This window comes from Cupressus sempervirens, chromosome 9 (genome assembly GCF_028749045.1).
Source record: "Cupressus sempervirens isolate cs-2001-9-10 chromosome 9, ASM2874904v1, whole genome shotgun sequence".
Lineage (NCBI taxonomy): Eukaryota > Viridiplantae > Streptophyta > Pinopsida > Cupressales > Cupressaceae > Cupressus > Cupressus sempervirens.
This window is the reverse complement of record NC_143126.1, coordinates 21,026,965-21,042,840: the sequence shown is the minus strand read 5'-3', so window position 1 is coordinate 21,042,840 and position 15,876 is coordinate 21,026,965.

Sequence of the window (15,876 nt, the reverse complement as noted above, 5' to 3'; positions counted from 1 at the left end):
GGTATTAATATCCTTTAGCCTACTGCAAGGCACACCTGCAGGGAAGTCGTGTAGTGTGTTTTTATATTATTTTCTAGTGAGGATGATGACCTTGAGTGTCAGGTATGAGACAAACATTTGGCTAGTTGCATTAGGATCTTTCTAGATGCTTGGTTTCAAAAGCCAGTTATCTACAGAAACATAATTATATCAGATGTTGGGTTTCATTTGCTGGCCAAAAAAGTGTAGTCTAGCAGCATTTTGGAATAAAATGTTATGTCACCAAAATTTTTGAGGGTGAGCAGGCCAGTCACTCTTATTCTCAAGACCCTAAAAAGACAATATCAATATTGTGCAACAGGTAGTTTGCTAAGAGTGTGGTCATTGAAATTTTGAATTTTCTTACCAATTTGCCTTCATTAATTGGCTAAGTTATGAAACATATGTAGTGGCTAGTCTGATTCCTTGGTTCTAGAGTCCTTAAATATTGTCTTTTATGAGTTTGGTCCCATAATTTTGATACTCTTCTACACAGTCGGCGGTCTCATATGATAATGCCATAGTTCAATAAATTAAATCAATGCATCATATTCCTTGGGTACATGGTGCAAAGATACCCCTATCCACATTTGTACGGTCTATTGTCTTAATCGTTGATTGGCTATCAAATTCCACATTGATTATCTCTATTTTTGGATCACTCTCTATCTTCCCCATTGATTTTGGTTCCTTGGAGCATTTTTATGATGGTAGGTATTATGTGCTAGGCAATAACACTATAGCGGGAAGGAATATTATTATTGGTGCATTTTATGTTCTTCATTATTGTAATCTTCTGTGTCATTCAATGTCCTTTTTTAATCATTTCTAAATTTGTCTTACCATTCTCTACCTCCCATCTATTTTATTGATGATTGATATCTCTATTTAAATACTGACATAGCTGTTAGGAACCTGTGTGTTCCTTCTGTTTATTTTGTTAGAGTAGAGTTGTTGGACGCATATGCTTTGTAAGTCGTCCCGTGAGTTTATTTTATTATCCCACATGCATAGGTAGTATTACTTTTCTAGATCGTACCCAGTATATAAGAATAGGTTGAGGCCCTTGATGGGTACGGACGAATTTATTGTATTGAGCTTGCTCAAAGGAGGTTACCCCCTCGAAGTGGCCTGCGATCAGTAGATTTATTCTGAGTTCTGCTATCACTTTGTATTCTGTTATTTCGAGCATTCTCACGATATTGCTATAAGGAGGTTCTTCTCATCTGGTATCAGAGCACTCTCTTGGGCTCGCTGGGTGGAAATTACATCAAATTTTTTTCTGTCGTGGCCTTCAGGTTCCTCTCACTCTAATATCTCTTGTTATTGCAATAACTCTTTTCAGTTGTTCTGTCTGTGAGTGAATTTTTCTAAGTCGACTGTTCAAAAAAAAAAAAAAAGAAAAAAAAAAAAAGAAAAGAGTAAAATTGTTTTTGTTTTTTAGTCGTAGCTTCCTTGTTTGCTTTCTGTTTCTGCTCATACTTCCGCAGAACGTCTGCCATATCATTTCGCATACTTCCTTCCTTGGCGACCCAACCCCAAATTTTACATATCAAAGCCCTAAATCCCTCATTTATCTAATTTTAGGGTTTGCCCTATCTGTTTCACCTCTCATCCAATCGCCACCAAACTGAGCCACAAGATTCAATTCCTCATTTTGCTCCCTTATCCCTCTTGGACTGTTCGCCTCATTTCGCCTCCCTACCCTTGAAACCCTCATTTTTCTTTTTCCCTTGTCCCCAGATAGTCTCCCACCACCCATCGAACACCCATTTCCTATATGAGTTTTACCCAAATCCAAGTTTGCCGTAACTAAAAAAGTTTTTGTTTCTCATCTTCTACCCATTTCAAAAAAAAAAAAAAAAAAAAAAAAAAAAAAAAAACCTTGTTTTATGGTTGTTACGCGTACAGGAGCAAAAATCATGGAAGAGGAAATTGCATCCCTCAAAACCAGACTTCAAGATCTGGATGACAAAATTCTGGGTCTTAACTTTCAGCAGTCAGCCATGAGCCGAAACCATTCAGGAGATACTGGGTCCTCTTCTGGCAATTTCCGTGGACCAAAGCTTGATTTTCCACGCTTCGATGGTTCTGATCCGACTGGATGGATCTATAGGGCAGAGCAGTATTTCAGCTTGCATAATACTTTGGATAACCACAAAGTCTCCCTTGCATCTTTTCATTTGGAACATGAAGCTCTTCAATGGTTCTGTTGGTACATCAAGGCTAATGTAGGCCCAACGTGGAGCGAATTGTGCACCCTCATTTTGGAGCGCTTTGGCCCTAGTTCCTTTGATGATTTCACAGGAGCACTCACTAAACTGCGTCAAACAGGCACTGTAAGAGAATACCAGACAGAGTTTGAAAAATTAGCTAATCACACAGAGGGCTTGTCTGATGAATTCTTCCGTAGTTGTTTTGTCAGTGGTCTGAAGGATGCACTTCGCTCAGAAGTCAAAATGTTTCGACCTACTACAATGATGGAAGCCCTTGGGTTGGCTAAGTTAGCGGAAGACAAGATTAGTGCTCTACAACGCTCCAGATCTAATTTTGTTCCATTCAGAAATACAGGTTCTCACAACCCTCCAGTCATACCAGCTCCCAGAACTACTCCGATCAAGCACTTGTCTGAAACAGAGATGCGAGTTAGGCGAGACAAAGGGCTTTGTTATAATTGTGATGAGAAATGGTCTCGGAGCCATAGATGTGTTCAGCAAAAGCTCTATCTCTTGGATGTGGATTCTCCACCGGAACTGGAAGAATATGTAGATGCTCAGGAAACAGTGGATGCTGAGGTTGAGCCTCACCAACCTGAACCTCCTTCCCCAGAAGCTCCACCAGAGATATCTGTCCATGCTTTGGCAGGAGTCACTACTCCACAAACCATGCGGGTCCAGGGTTTCTTCAAGAAGATCCCTCTTACTATACTCATTGATTCTGGTAGCACTCATAACTTCATTGATCCACGCATAGCCAAACAGGCTGATTGCTTTATCCATCCCTGCTCTAGCTTTGAAGTCATGATTGCCAATGGGGGCACTTTACCTTGTAAAGGGAAATGTCGCAATGTGCGTCTCTCTATTGGAGATTATAACATGCGCTCTGACATGTTTGCCTTACCCTTAGGTGGCTGTGATGTGGTTTTGGGTGCCCAATGGTTACGCACTCTTGGCCCCATTCTCTGGGATTTTGCTGAACTTTGGATGCAGTTTTCAGCCGAGGGGCACCAACACACTTTGAAAGGCTTACAACCAGGGTCTCTCAGCATCATCAGTTCACACCGTATGGAAAAACTTCTTAAGAAGAATTCACATGGTGTCATCGCTCAGCTCCATTCCATTCAGATGCAGCCATCAGCAGTCTCTAGCACTCCTGCCGATCTCCAACACATTTTGGACAAGTATTCTGGTATATTTGCTGAACCTGTGGGATTACCTCCTTCTCGTCCAGAGGACCACCGTATTCAGCTCCTTCCTGGCAGTGTTCCGCCCAACATCAGGCCCTACCGCTACCCATTTCATCAGAAGACCGAAATCGAGATACTTGTCTGTGACTTACTGAAGCAAGGTATTATTCGCCCTAGTACCAGTTCCTTTTCTTCTCCAGTTCTGCTTGTTCGCAAAAAAGATGGGTCATGGCGACTCTGCATTGATTTCCGAGCACTTAATCATCTCACTATAAAGGACAAGTTTCCCATTCCAGTTGTTGATGAACTTCTTGATGAACTTCATGGGGCTCATTTTTTCTCCAAGTTAGATCTTCGTTCTGGGTATCATCAAATTCGGGTTAATGAGGAGGATATACCTAAAACTGCCTTCCGCACACATGATGGTCACTATGAATTTTTAGTCATGCCCTTTGGCCTCACGAATGCTCCTTCAACATTTCAGGCAGTGATGAATAACATATTTCGACCATACCTCCGAAAATTCATTCTGGTCTTCTTTGATGATATCCTCATATATAGCAAAACTTGGGCTGAGCATCTCCATCATCTGGAGCTTGTCTTGCAACTTCTCTCTGATCATCAACTCTGTGCAAAACTATCTAAATGTGTGTTTGGCCAGGAGGAAGTGGAGTATCTCGGGCATATTGTTGCACACCATGGAGTGCGGGTGGATCCTACAAAAATAGATGCCATGAAAACTTGGCCGCATCCTAAAACTCTCAAGAGCCTTCGGGGTTTTTTGGGGTTGACTGGCTACTACCGCAAGTTTGTCAAAGATTACGGGAAAATTGCAGCACCATTGACAGCTCTGTTACAAAAGGATGCCTTCTCCTGGACCCCTGTTGCTGAGACTGCATTTGAACAACTGAAACAGGCTATGTGCAGTACACCTGTTCTCGCGATGCCAGATTTTTCCAAACCCTTCACTATTGAGAGTGATGCTTGCGGCAATGGATTGGGTGCTGTTCTCCTGCAAGATGACCATCCTATTGCGTTCACTAGCAAAGCCCTCTCTGGTAAGAATCTAGCCCTCTCTACTTATGAAAAAGAAATGATGGCTATTTTGCATGCTGTACAGAAGTGGCGGCCATACCTCTTAGGGAGTCATTTTTGCATCAGAACCGATCACCAAAGTCTGAAATACTTCCTGGAACAACGGGTATCCTCTCCTACACAACAGAAATGGGTCAGCAAACTCATGGGGTATGATTATGAGATCACCTACAAGAAGGGTAAGGAGAATATTGTGGCAGATGCTCTTTCTCGCACATTTGATAATCAAGCTTCCCTTTCCGCTATTTCTAAGCCCATTCCCAATTGGTTAGCGTCTGTTCAGCAGGGCTATGACAGTGACTCTTCTTTATCTCAAATCATTCACCAGCTAGCCAATAATCCTTCTGCTATACCACATTACTCTTGGGATGGTGCTTCTCTTCGATACAAGGGTCGGCTAGTGCTTCCTCAGAACCCAGCTCTACATCAGGCTATTTTTTATGAACTCCATGCTTCTCCTTCAGCAGGGCACTCAGGCTTCCTCAAAACTTATGAGCGAGCAAGGAGAAACTTCTTTTGGAAAGGAATGAAACAGACGATTCAACAGATGGTGGCTGAATGTGATACTTGCCAACGCCACAAGGGTGAAACGACCCTCCTTCCTGGCTTGCTCGAACCATTGCCCATCCCTACACGGATTTGGACTGATATTTCTATGGATTTCATTGAAGGGCTTCCTAAATCCGGTGGCAAGACAGTGATCTTGGTTGTGGTTGATCGTCTCTCGAAATATAGTCATTTTTGTGCCCTCAGCCACCCCTATACTGCCTCCTCTGTTGCACAAATCTTCATGGACCAGATATTTCGTCTTCATGGACTCCCTTCTTCCATTGTCTCTGATCGTGATGCAACTTTTACCAGTCATTTTTGGACTGAACTGTTTCAGAAAACTGGCACCAAACTGAAGATGAGTTCGGGCTATCACCCACAAACTGATGGTCAAACGGAAATTGTCAATAAATGCTTGGAAACTTATCTTCGTTGCTTCACTTCTGAACAGCAACATCAGTGGGCCAAGTGGCTCCCTTTAGCTGAATGGTGGTACAATACCTCTTACCACACTGCCTCTAAAATGACTCCATATGAAGCAGTCTATGGTCAGGCACCTCCAATGCTCCTTCCCTACACTCCCAACAGCTCACCAGTCCAGGCAGTTGACATAGTTCTCCGCAGCAGGGATCAGATTCTTCGTACCTTACAGGATAATCTTCACATGGCCCGTAATCGGATGAAACAGCAAGCAGATCAACACCGTTCTGAGCGCTCATTTCAAGTTGGGGATATGGTTTTTCTTCGTCTACAGCCATACAAACAATCCTCCCTAAAGCTGAAAGGGCGTCATAAGCTGGCCCCAAAATTTTATGGGCCTTATCAGGTTCTACAGAAGATTGGTTCAGTTGCTTATAAACTGGAACTTCCTCCTTCTTCCCGCATTCATCCAGTTTTTCATGTTTCTTGTCTAAAGAAAGTTCTGGGTACCACTGTCAGAGCACAAACTACTCTCCCTGAAATGGATATGGAAGGATCCATTATCCTGGAGCCGGTGGCAATCATTGACCAGCGCACTCGCCAGCTTCGCTCTCGCTCCATCTCTGAGGTCTTGATTCAGTGGCATGGCATGCAACCAGAGGATGCTACCTGGGAACCCCTTCTTCAGATTCAACAACAATTTCCACACCTTAAGCTTTGAGGACAAAGCTTTTTTCTAAGGGAGAGGGGATGTTAGGAACCTGTGTGTTCCTTCTGTTTATTTTGTTAGAGTAGAGTTGTTGGACGCATATGCTTTGTAAGTCGTCCCGTGAGTTTATTTTATTATCCCACATGCATAGGTAGTATTACTTTTCTAGATCGTACCCAGTATATAAGAATAGGTTGAGGCCCTTGATGGGTACGGACGAATTTATTGTATTGAGCTTGCTCAAAGGAGGTTACCCCCTTGAAGTGGCCTGCGATCAGTAGATTTATTCTGAGTTCTGCTATCACTTTGTATTCTGTTATTTCGAGCATTCTCACGATATTGCTATAAGGAGGTTCTTCTCAATAGCTGGTAATATGCCCTTTCATTTTATTTTTACCAACCTCAATAAATCAATGGTCATCTCATGTAGAAGGTTGAAGGTTGACTGAATTGATGTTTGACTATCACCATTATTATTCATCTCTGCTCTATTGTCCATAAATCATCAATCATCACTTGTAATATGCCATCTCTGCTACTTGTTCACTGTATATATGATATATGTATTTATTCTGAAACCTCCCTATCAGATATATGTTTTTTCTCCATGTATCTCTAATGACTATCTGACAATGATTAGAGTCAAATCAACCAGTCGTATCAGATTACCAAATGGAGACTCTTGCATAGTTGATAGTATGTGAGAGATGGAGGCTTGTGTCTCGAAGTGAATATCGATCTCCCATTAGTGTAGAAAAATTGAAATTCATTGTATGTTTGGTTCCTGAGTATTATCTGTAGTAGACGCTAACTCATGCTTTCTCTAGTTTTGGGTATTAGTTATAATTTTTATTAAACTTCAAAATTGAAAATTCATTACTCATGAAACTTCACAGTCTGGTAGGAAAACTAGCTCTGATACCACTTGTAATGACCCTTTTTAGGTCATTCATTTATTTACGGCTTTTTCTTAAATAATTACTTCAATAATTGCTCTGGGAAAATATGTTTTTGATTAAAAGCTCAAAGCTATTGAAATATGTTAGAATCTACTAATTGATGAATAAACCAAGATTGAAAACATAAAGCATCAGTATTTGATTGAATAAATAGTTTGTAGAGCTTTTCATAATCATCATCTGGCAATGCAAGTTAGAGGGTTGCCTTCAAGAGAATTGATCCTGTGGGTTGAAATACCAGTAGTAATACTCAAGATTCCAATGAAAATGGATGCTGCACATATTCCAAACCTACATCACATCCCTTGTTATTCATCCTGTGTGGCTGCATTACTTACGCCCTCTTCATTCTTATTCCCTCCATGAAAGTTTCATGCCATTTTCACTTTCACATGAACCCTCTCTAAGCAGTTAACAAACTCTTTTTCCATCATCGCACAAATATTTATTTTGGGTCTACAATCATCCAACATAGTTGTGAAGAGTATGAGAAATTCAAAGCCAACATCTATAAACTTGTGTATCCACTGCAAGTTTCTTCTTCAATACGTAGACAACTGCAAATAAATAATCTCTAGCATTAATTGTTGTTTGACTATAATTAATTCTGTGTGTGTATACTAGCTTCTCCCTAATTCTTCATAGTCACTACTTCCCTTATTTGATTCTTAGTCATCATCTATTATTCTCTGACCTAGTTTTCTATTATTCCCATGAATATATTTGTGGTGGCAACCTTCATACATATATATCCAATGCCTTTTTTTTTATAAAAAAAATTCTTTAGTTATTATCATTGTATAATATGTTATTTGAATATTCATATATCCTTTTAATTTGGGCTCATGACATTCCATCAGTATCATGACATTGATATGTATGAGTTTGGATCAACCAACAACTCTAAAATAACTAAAAATTAATAACTCAAACAAATTTCAACTAGATGTTGTTGTTAGCACATTAAAATCATAGTCGTAGCAAGAACATTTCACACCTTATATAGTTTTTTCCAACCTTTCATGGTAATGATCAAACTCCTAACTAACTTTTCTCACTCATTTTCACTTTGCAAAAAAAAGTTGCAAAAATTTCAAAATTACAATTTTGCAACTTTTGCAATTTTGAGCAATTTTTTGTATAACTTAAAATTCTTAATTAGATGAGTTCACCAAACTTGGTAAGGGGTTATTTTAGGCCTTGGCAAGAATTTCCTATAGAATTTTACATTTCATTGATAGCCCTCACAAGCTCTGAGTTGTGACCATCGGAAGATTGATTTTGATATGCATTTAGAGCACCTTGGAGACTCTTCAGCACGGGGTGGCTGTGGATGATGGAAGCTCTCCATGAATAAAACAAGGGTGTCACTAGGGTTCACCCACCATACAAAGCTAATGGAACTAAAAATTTGATGCCAAGATCAGTGGTTTCAAAGTTACATTGTGATGCACCTATGAATTGAGGGACATTGCAAGTTTTGGCATCGAGCGAGATCACTACGCCAAATTTGAACAGGATGTGATCTTTCAAAAAAGAGATAGGTTATTTTAGGCCTTGACATGACCATCCTATGGCATTAAACATTTCATCAATAGCACTCATGAGATCTGAGTTATGACCCTTAGAAGAAAGTCCTCTATACGCACTTAGAGAACCTTGGAGACTCTTCGGCACGAGGTTGCCATAGACAATGGAGGCTCTCCGCAACTGGAACAAGGGCTTCACTAGGGTTCACCTACCCATTCGAAGCTAATAGTACTGATAATTTGATGACAAGATCAGTGGTTTCAAAGTTACGTTGTGATGCACCTATGAACTGAGGCACACTATGAGTTTTGGCATCGAGCGAGATTGTTGTGCCAAATCCAAATGGAATATGATCTCTCAAAAATGAGATAGGCCATTTTAGGCTATGTCATGACCATCCTATAACATATGAAATTTCATTGATATCCCTCATGAGATCTGAGTTATGACCCTTGCAAGATCAACCTTGATATCACTTAGAGCACCTTGCAAACTCTTTAGAATAGGGTGGTCGTGGACGATGGAGGCTCTTTGTGGCTGGAACAAGCATGTCACTAGGGTTCACCCACCCATCTGGAGCTAATGGAACTGACGATTTGATGCCAAGATTAGTGATTTAAAAGATACATTGTGATGTACCTATGAACTAAGGTACACTGCAAGTTTTGGCATCAAGGAGATGATTGTGCCGAATACAAATGAAATGTAATCTCTCAAAAATGAGATAAATTATTTTAGGCCTCCACATGATCATCCTATATCATTTTAAATTTCAACAATAGCTCCCACAAGCTTTGAGTTACAACTCTCAGAATATCAACCTCGATATGCACTTAGAGCACCTTGGAAACTCTTTGGTACAAGGTGGTCACAGATGATGGAGGCTCTCTGTGGCTAGAAAAAGGGTGTCACTAGGGTTCACTCACCCATCTAAAGCTAATGGCACTGATGATTTGATGCGAAGATCAATGGTTTCAAAGTTATGTAGTGTTGCACCAATGAACTGAGGCAGACTACGAGTTTTGGCATCGAGTGAGATCACTGTGCTGAATCCAAATGGATTGTGATATCTAAAAAATGAGATATGTTATTTTATGCCTCAACATGACCATCCTGTAGCATTGAAATTTTTATCAATAGTCCTTACGAGCTCCGAGTTATGACCCTCAGAAGATTGACCTCGATAGGAACTTAGAGCACCTTGGAGACTCTTCGGTATGGGGTGGCTATGGATGATGGAGGCTCTCTACATCCAAAACAAGAGTGTCACTAGGGTTCACCTACCCATCCAAAGCTAATGGTACTAACGATTCAATGCCAAGATTAGCAGTTTCAATGTTATGTTGTGGTGCACCTATGAACTGAGGCACACTACTGGTTTTGGCATCAAGCGAGATCCCTGTGCCAAATCCAAATAGAATGTGATCTCTCAAAAATAAGATAGATTATTTTAGGCCTCAACATTACTATCCTATAGTATTTTACATTTCATCAATAGCCCCCACAAGCTCTGAGTTATGATCCTCAAAATATTGACCTCGATACGCACTTAGAGCACCTTGGAGACTCTTCAATATGGGGTGACTATAGATGATGGATCCTCTTCATGGCTAGACAAAGGGTGTCACTAGGGTTCACCCACCCATCTAGAGCTAATGACACTAATGATTCAATGCCAAGATCAATGGTTTCAAAGTTACATTGTGGTGCACCTATGAACTGAGACACATTGCGAGTTTTGGCATTGAGCAAGATCATTGTACCAAATCCAAATGGAAAGTGATCTCTTGAAAATAAGATAGGTTAAATTAGGCCTCAGTGTGACCATCCTATAGCATTTTATGTTTCATCAATAGCCCCCACGAGCTCTGAGTTACAATCCTTGGAAGATCGACCTCGACACACACTTAGAGCACCTTGGAGACTCCTTGGTATGAGGTGGCTGTAGAAAATAGAGGCTCTTTGTGGTTGGAACAAGGGTGTCACTAGGGTTAGTATTAAGAAAAAATGTCAGTTTTTACCTATCAAGTTTTTGGGATTGGGCATAGTGCAATTTTTTGTGTTAGTATGTATTAAAATCATCATTTTTTAGGTCCCTCCACATAAATTGAAATAAGCAAAATCATATTTGTTTCTTACATTAAATCAAAAAGTTTACATTTAAAATATCTAAAGTGTTTCATCATTATTATATCAATATAGAACTTCCAAAAATCGTAGTGTCAAAAATAGTAGTGTCAAAAATTGTAGTGTCAATAAAAGTATTGTCAAAAATCATAGTGTCAAAAATAGAATAGATTTTTCTTCATTCTAATTTCCTTATTTAGTTTCTTATCTTCATGCATGGCTAGTCTTCATGATGTACCTACATTCCAATATCATAAAAAAATTAGTAACTTAATGTATTAAAGAAGATAATCATCAATTTTATAAATCATTATGAAAAAAATAACATAAGAAGTAAATAAACATAGTTGAGTGTTCCAATAGGGTCCTCTCTCTATTTTAGGGTCTCCAATAGGGCTTCATGATCAGTATTAGTAATAGTAAAAGGTTTTTTTAATTTTAGTCTTCGTTGATGCTTCAACAACATTACATTTGTTGCTATAATAAGATGCAAATATATGAGAATTATTTTGTACTTCTGATAGTCTTCGAATGCAGAAATTCCATTCCTTCTAAGCATGTATGTCTACATCCATGTTCTAGCAATAACCACTAAACCAATAGGATATGTGAATCCATCATCATCTATGATTGGGTGTGCAATATTTTGTTTACCTCTTACACAATGTGCTAACCAATAATCTGATTTCTCATCATTCCCTTGTGGTGCAACCAATGCAAACACATGTCCTGGTTGAAGAAGATCTAATAGATGGTTATGCTCAAGTGAACTTTCCATGTCATCATTTCTAATAGAGGGTATGATAGAAAATGGAGTAAGATAATGTGAAGCCCATGTGTTCACCCACTCACTCAACTCACAGTGATCCCAATCACATTGAAAACAACTAGGATAAAAGAAAGCTAGTTGTTGTGTCCAAATGGTCCATGTACCAAAATAAGAGCTCTAGAATGAATGCATTTTTGATGAGTCTCTCAATATAGCACAATCTGATCTATCACCTATGGACCCATCCTCAACCAACCAAAAGAACCTACTTACTACTGAATCAAGAGTCCCCCCTATGATAATGTTGAGCTACACCAATCAATAATGCTGCAAGCATCAAGAAGCTTTGCTCCTAAAATCTTCAATTGCTCCTTAACTAGAGCTCTCTTCACAAATGCAGCTCCATCATTTTCCCCTTTCAAAAAAACTCTAAATATGAGGCACCCCCCTCTCTATGTGCATCCTACACAACCAATATAATATGTGAGCATTCTTGAATTGACCTATACAATTATCTGACCAAATGATATGTTTATCCATAGCAATTGCATGCTCCTATAAGAAATCAAAATAATTTTCAAAAAAAATGTTGTACAAACTAATGAGAGTGAGATCTATCATCACTCATATAAAAATGATACTCTCTAATAATCTTCTAATTATCTTCCGAACTATTAGGGGCATATCTATATGTTATGTGGACAAAAATAGCAATTTGAATGGAGTTGTAATACTGAGATTGTGTCTCATTTTGAGGCTACAATGTGTAGTTCTCAGCAAAGTCAACAATTGATATAATAGTGGTAATGGGAAAAGTCTCCTTACACATTCTAAATTGTTGATCCAACCACTGAGACCTGTGACTATGTCTTGCATACTTGTAGAAAAGATTTGTCTTGAAATCTGAAATAAAACTAGCCACACTAATTTTCTTCGCAACCAATTCACATCTAGAGCCCTCACCCTCACTGTTCAATGTGTATTTCACCATTTCATATACCTTGTTTTTTACTATTTTATTCCCAAGATCTTGTTCACACCCCTCATGGAAACATGTATCAAACTTGGATAAGCCACCACATTTTGAACACTTCTCATTTAAGAAAGCATTTCTATAAAAGAAATAACCATAAAATTTATGACATAATAATTGATCTAGCAAGTCTCTTGATAATTTTGGAAGATCACTAGCACCACAATTCTCCAAAATTTCTTTACTATGAAAAGTAGAATGGATGGAGCATAATAGTTCATGGTGCATATAAAACTTGACATGATATTTGCAACAATATGTATTTCAAATTTTAAGTGGCACACAATAAAATGGCTTCAAAGATTCAAAATCCTTGTGTGATATATGAAGACTTGGATGACTCTCTCTAAATTTTTTGAACAACATAGTTTGACTTATTTCCAAATAATATTTAGGATGTGGCATGTAGCCTCTGATGCCAATCCTCAACTTTAACACGTCTGATACTATTGAGTTAGAGTTCCAAAATTGTGTGATTTCTTCCTTCATATCATCAGATAGCTTCTTACCAAAACATGAAAGTCTTCCACCAAAAGTCCATGTTTTATTTTGAAAAGGATAATCAATTCTCTCTTGTCTACTAAGTGCTCTTCTCAAAGTAGTACAATTTAGGTTCAAGTCAATACAGATTTGTTTGATATATCTACACTTTCTCAAATGATGACTTACCAAAGAGGTTGTAATAACCCTTCGAGTAGCTCTCTTATCCTTCTCCCTGCTATTTTCCCCAATGCTATTGAGAGCACTGAAAAGATTCTTCATAATAATGGCATTTCTTTCCAATTTTTTATTGACACGAATCTTCAATTTGGAAAGAATAGGTCTCATCTTTTGCATCTTTAATAAGTGCATAAAAAGTTGACATTGCTTCACCACAATCTTGTTTCTAAAAAACATCTTATATAGTCTTGAAGCCCATAACTAAATGGTTCTTTCTGATTTTTTCCCTTCCAAATTGGTAATAATCATTTCATCAATTTCAATTATCCATTTTGGTGTTCTAGAACCTTCATGTCGATAATAATTAGGAGATATGTAAGGTTCCTGTGCATTGTCATGTTCAACATGCACAATCATGCAATTTACATTATGGCCTGGTAGCATTTCATTCTCCAAATTTTCATTCCCTAAAATTTTAATTTTGACATTATCGTTATCAATTGATACATTTTCATTTTCCAACTACACATATTCATTATTTGACTCTATGATTTCACCTTCAAACAATACATCATCCACTTGACTCACATTTAACATACCTTGTCTCTTCCTTTGGTAATTTAGCTTGTCCCTTTCCCTTTCCCCATTCAGATGACAATATTAGACACCTAATGATATATTACTGAACCTTTTTTGATTGTATGGGCCCCAAAAAGTTAGTTTTCAAAAAACTTATGAAAATGGCCCGCAAAAAGTGATATTGTTGAGTTTGCAATGACAGGGAATATGTTGGGAAAATCATGCCGGTATTATTGAGTATCTAATCTCATATTAGATACCCGATTTTAAATCAAATATCTAATATTAGATTAGGTACCTGACATTGATTGCAAATTTTGGAGGGAATTATGGGAAATGTAAAAAAATTTCATTACTATGTATGATATATATATATATATATCATACATATATATATATATATCATACATACATATATATATCATACATACATATATATATATATATATATATATATATATATATATATCATACATACATATATATATATATATCATACATACATACATATATATATATATATATATATATATATATATATATATATATATATATATATATATATATATATATAATATATTTTGTATATGATTATTATTATATATGATTATTATATTATATTATTATGATTTTTACTATAATTATTAAATATAGTATAGACAACATATATTATTATTGCTATTATTATTATTATTATTATGACCTATGATCCATTTGGTTGGTTTGAATGCATTGAAAGGGGTCATAGGTTAACCTATGACCCCTCTCAATGCATTTCATGACAACGAATTTCCCTAGGGCCCCTAGGGACCCAGTTGGTTGGTTCAAATGTATTGAGAGGGGTCATAGGTTAACCTATGACCCCTCTCAACACATTGTATGGCAACATATGTCCCTAGGGGCCCTAGGACCCTTGGGGATGCATTTGGTTGGTTCTAATGTGCGATGCATTTCATAACAACATATGTCCTTAGGGGCCCTAGGGCCCCTAGGGACAGATTTGGTTGGTTTGAATGCATCGACAGGGATCATAGATTAACCTATGACCCCTCTTAATGCATTTCATGACAACGTATGTCCCTAGGGGCCTTAAGACCCCTAGGGACACATTTGGTTGGTTCAAATATGTCGAGAGGGGTCATAGGTTAACCTGTGACCCCTCTTGATGCATTTCATGACAACTTATGTTCCTAGGTGCCCTAGGGCCCTAGGGAACCATTTGGTTGGATCAAATGCATCAAGGTGGGTCATACATTAAGCTATGACCTTCTCAATGCATTTCATGACAACAAATGTCCCTAGGGGCCCATTTGGTTGGTTCAAATGCATCAAGAGGGGTCATAGGTTAACCTATGACCCCTCTCAATGCATTTAGGGCCTTAGGGTCCCTAGGGACCCATTTGGTTGGTTATAATATTGATGAATTTCATGACAACATATGTCTCTAGGGGACCAAGGACCCCTAGGCATGCATTTGGTTGGTTCTAATGCATCAAGAGGTTGGTGCATTTCATGACAACATATGTCCCTAGGGACACATTTTGTTCATTTGAATGCATCAAGAGGGGTCATAGGTTAACCTATGATCCCTCTCAATGCATTTCATGACAATGTATGTCCCTAGGGGCCCTAGGACCCCTAGGGACACATTTGGTTGGTTCTAATACATCAAGAGGGATCATAGGTTAACCTATGACCCTTATTAATGTATTTCATGACAACATATGTCCATAGGGTCGTATTTGGTTGGTTCTAATGCATCGAGAGGGGTCATAGAGTAACCTATGACCCCTCTCGATGCATTTCATGAAAACATATGGCCATAGGGTCCCAAAGACCCCTAGGGATGTATTTGGTTGGTTCAAATGCATTGAGAGGTGTCATAGGTTAACCTATGACCCCTCTTGGCACATCATATGTTGTCATGAAATGCATCTAGAGGGGTTGTAGGTTAACCTATGACCCCACTCTATGCATTTCATGATAACATGGGATGTATTTTGTTGGTTTGAATGCATCTAG